We start from the raw sequence: 5174 nt of genomic DNA, 5'->3' as shown, positions 1-5174 counted from the left end.
CGTGTCGGTGGAGGTATGAGCAGCAATATACCCACCTCAACTGCAATCAGGGACCCCCTAGCAGCGGAAGACAAACTGACTACACTAAATTGGGAGAAAATGGGAGAAAATGCATAAAATAAAATAGAAAAAAAAACCTAATTACATTCATTCATTTTATGTTTTCTCTTAGAGTTTCAGGAAATGTTTATAGGTCCAAAAGGTGACCACTGTAGAAACAGTCCTCCTATTTATATAAATATATCAGTTAACCATTACACATTTAGTTTCCTGTAATTTGTAATGTTTCCAAGCAAATATCTGTTTCTATAGTTATCAGTGCGCCATACTTAGATCCTAAGTATAAACACAATTAGGAGAGACACTTAGAGTAAAGACCACCCAGAACGATAAAAGCATGGTCAAGCATACAGTCTCAAGAGAGACTTTAATGAACAACCACCATCAAAATCAATCCACACAGAGGAAAAGCAGTTACTGCAAACGAGCAGGCTAAAAAAACACAGAACAATAGCCGTGCCTGCCGCTGTACTGAACTTTAACACTATAAATTACAGAGTGAGGTGCAGAAGTTGTTTGAGGTTTCTATTATTGTTTGTTTGGTTGGTTGGTCAGTGCCTTTCTGTGCATGGCAATCCTTCATGTACTGAGAGTAAGTTGTCAGTAATGCATACAGGACCTTGGCCTTTTACGCTGATGTGAGGTTGAGCTGTTCCAGCTGGGGCGAGCTGCACTACAAATTCTACAAAGTCTGGTAGCGCTTGAATGTAGCCGGGGGGTTTGGGGTGGTAGGGGGGGTGTAGCCACCATCTCCTGTACTCTAAAATTACAGAGTAACATTGTGGTTTGTAGTAAGATACTTTAAAACACATTCTTTTGGCCTTTTGCATCCACATACAATTTTTCCTTCATTTCAGCATTTAAAATAATGGGGTCTGAATCCAAGTGGTAATTTGGGTACACAAGTCTGAGGAGGCGTTTTCTGAAACACATTTTCTATCATCAATTTGAATGTTACGGTCGTAGTTGTATTACATAGTCACGTTCACATTAAATTACTGAAACATGGATGAGTTCAATCTTCTTATTAAAGGATTGTTGTTGCAATTTCCCTTCACAGTTATTTCCACTTATTAAAGTCCAAGTCGCTATCTACTTGAATGAAGAAACAAGGCGCCACTGGGAATTTTGGACCTAAAATTACATAAATTAAAGCTCTTTGCTTTACCACAGCCCGTCACAGTAAGATTGTTTTTAACTCTACTGTTTTTGTAATAGTTGCATTTCATCTAACACTTATTTTTTATAACTGTTAATAATGTTATAATCATTATAGTATTACTTGAACGCACTAAATATGTTATTAATAATTATCAATAATACAAATCCCATTTCTGATAAATTTTATAAAATGCATTAAAAAGAACTTGTGATTTGTTGATTACTTTAAAATTTTTATTTAACTGACAAAAGTACAAGGACAAGATTCCATTGTTTCACTGACCACCCATTTTTCCAAAATTGTATGTAAATATAAATAATTTTACAATTTGATGCCTGCAACACAGTGAAAAACTGTCAAATCAGTTTTTATTTCATGAATGCACAGCTGAAGTCAAAAGTTAATATAAAACCACACAGGCTGTGTATGTCACAGAATGCATTTATTTGTCATATATACATATACAGACGTACAGTACAAAGAAATTGTTTCTTCGTGCATCCGGGGCGGCACGGTGGCTAAGTGGGTAGCACTGTCGCCTCACAGCAAGAAGGTCCTGGGTTCGATCCCCAGGTGGGGCAGTCCGGGTCCTTTCTGTGTGGAGTTTGCATGTTCTCCCCGTGTCCACGTGGGTTTCCTCCAGGTGCTCCGGTTTCCTCCCACAGTCCAAAGACATGCAAGTGAGGTAAATTGGAGACACAAAATTGTCCATGACTGTGTTCAATATAACCTTGTGTAATGAGTAACTACCGTTCCTGTCATGAATGTAACCAAAGTGTAAAACATGACGTTAAAATCCTAATAAACAAACAAAACAAACAATCGTGCATCCCAGCTTGTATGGAAGCTGGGGTCAGAGCGCAGGGTCAGCCATCGTACAGCACCCCTGGAGCAGAGAGGGTTGAGGGCCCAACAGTGGCTGCATGGCAGAGCTGGGATTCAAACTCTCAACCTTTCAGTTGATAGCCCAAAGCTCTACCCACTAGGCTACCACTGTCTTAAGATTTCAATAATCCTGCAATTGTTCTTTTACTGTTACTGAATGATTGCAGCACATACTTTGTCAAAATTAACTGTAGGGTTTTTAAATGGTTTTAAACCACCAAAAACAAACCTGCCTTTATGTTATTCATTGTCACCACATAGTCTTTTTATAAGGTTAAAGTTTGTTCAAATGAACAAAAAGAAACTTTTTTGGTTCAGGTAAAACAAAGTTTAAAAAAGGATTTAAACACAATGATGCTTCTTGAATGTGAGAGTAAAAAATGAATTGAAAATCACTGGGCCCCTTTCTCTCTCAGTGCATAAATCCAAGTCATCACAGGTAGAGCCAGAAAAGTTTGAATAATAATGCTCTAGATGTTCGTGTGAAGATAACGACCTCATTCTTGAAGCATTTTTCTTTAACAAAGAGACTTCACTGGAAAAGAGTTTTACATCTGAAACTTAGAAAGTGAAAAATGTCAGAGTACATGATTTGAGCAAACTGAATGCCTTTCAGTGTTTGACTTAGTTATTATCTTGATATATATCACTGCTGGCATTGCTAGTGTTGTGCCTTGATGAATGGCACCTGTTGATTCAGGGCACATGACCCACCCAACACTGACTCTGTTTGGTCATGCACTGCATCAGATGAGCACTGTGGCAGGAAGGGAGAAAAAAAGTTGTGTGTGGGTGTGCATATTTGTGATTCCTGGTGTGCATTTCAATGCAACCTACCTTATCATAAGTGCAAACCACTGTGATCTGTGCGCATGTACACACACAGCAGTAGTACTTAGTGACCGGACTGTGTTTGTCATTAGGTGAGTAAATAGTTCGGGAGCACCTGTCTGTGTAGAACAAACTCAAAAAAGTAGCTGCGGCTTGCTGAGCCAGACGACAGGTATGTAAGGCATGGCAACCCCCCTCTCACAGCTGACTGGTCCTTCCTTTCTCCTTCGGCCTGCCAGTTAGGGGCCGGGGAAAGTGGAGGACAGCTGTGTAAAGTGCATGAGGTCGGGCAAAGCACACAATCTCCTCTTGTTGCTTAAGGTCAGGAGGAAGGGGAGAGGCAGATATTAGCTAAAAGTAAAGAACAGGGAGGAGAAGAGATTTGTAAATCTGTTATCCATAAGATAAGAAAATTGGTCCTGACCTTCAGTTGAAAAGCTTTCAGATAGGTTGTTGGTCATGGGGTCAAAGAATCTTGAGTAAAAGCAAACAGTTAGTACAAGGTTGTACATTCACACATTCAAAACACATCCAAACCCATGTAATTTATTACTGAGTTGGTCCCTAGTTTATTGCTATAAGGCCTCCACTGTTTAAATTATTTCGAAACATTTTGGACTCTTGGTATTCCCTTCCATTTAGCTAAACCTTCTTTGAGGTTATGACATTGATAACACCTGCCCCACAGTCACAGTTACAGTTTCCTCCCAAACATGTATGTGGTTGTTGTTAGGGCTCTGTATGTACCAGTCAATTAGTTTTACAACAAACTCCCCAACCATTTCTTTGTTTCTACTTCAAAAGAAAAATCCATCTCTGAGAAGCTGGAACATCATTTTCTAGAATGTCACGTGCGCTATTGAATAACAATTATTAAGTGGTTCAGAGCATTCCAGCTTCCACAAACTTCACATTTAGCACTTGGTAGGTCAACGTTCATCCCATTCTGCTGGGATTCAACAAACTCAGCTGGTCATGAACTCTAGACAATCAAAGCATACAATGACATAAAGATGTTGACTAACATTTTTTGTGCTAATGTTGATTTTACAATCAGTTTGGAACTCAGTAGTGACTGTAGTAACAAAGGACAAACAAGGACAAACAATTTTTGGATAAACTATTTAATTTTGAACTGTATTTAACAATATTACTATATCAAAATACCAGCATGAAATGCCTGAAATTAAATTATGGAATTGAATTTTAGGTAATTAAAAGGCACCACACTTGTCGCTCAGGTGGCGCAGCAGTAATAACACATGCTGGAACCAGAGCTGGGATCTCGAATACCTTGTTATCGAGTCTCAGGTCTGCCTGCTGGCTGGGCTGAGCAGCCACATGAACAACGATTGGCCTGTTGTTCAGATAGGGGTGGGATATAAAAAAAGCGGGATAGGGACTCTCTCATAACTAATGCAATTACTATTGCATTACTACAACCCCTGGCAAAAATTATGGAATCACCACTCTTGGAAGATGTTCTGTCAATTGTTTAATTTTGTAGAAAAAAAATAAATCACAGACATGCCACAAAACTATCATTTTTCAAAATGTCAACCTTCTGGCATTAAGAAACAATAAAAAAAAGAAACAAATATAATAGTTGTGGTCAGTCACAATTGCTTTTTTTTAGATCAAGTAGAGGGAAAAAATATGGAATCACTCAAATCTGAGGAAAAAATTATGGAATCACTCTGTAATTTGCAGTTTAAAAACAAAACATCTGCAGCAGATTAGATTTGCTAATTATTCTTCAGTTTAAAAAGAGTGCTTACACCTCGGAGAGCTGTTGCACAAAGCAGATTGTCATGAATCATGGTTCCAACACAAGATATGTCAGTTGAAACAAATGAGAGGATTATAAAACTCCTTCAAGAAGATAAATCATTGTGGAATGTCGCAAAAGATGTTGGTTGTTCCCAGTAAGCTGTGTTTAAAATCTGGACCAAGTACAAACAAAATGGGAAGGTTGTAAAAGGGAAGCATACTGGTAGACCAAGTAAGACATCAAAGCATCAAGATAGAAAACTTAAAGCAATATGTCTTGAAAACAGAAAATGCACAACAAAACAAATGAGAAACAAGTGGCCGGAAAGTGGAGTCAATGTCTGTGACTGAACTGTAAGAAATCACCTAAAAGAAATGGGATTTACATACAGAAAAGCCAAACAAAAGCCATCATTAACACCTAAAAAGAAAAGAACAAGGTTAAAGTAGGCTAAAGAAAAGCAAT

This window comes from Trichomycterus rosablanca, chromosome 19, assembly GCF_030014385.1.
Source record: "Trichomycterus rosablanca isolate fTriRos1 chromosome 19, fTriRos1.hap1, whole genome shotgun sequence".
NCBI lineage: Eukaryota > Metazoa > Chordata > Actinopteri > Siluriformes > Trichomycteridae > Trichomycterus > Trichomycterus rosablanca.
The sequence above is the reverse complement of the archived record's forward strand: the minus strand, read 5'-3'. Positions refer to the sequence as shown.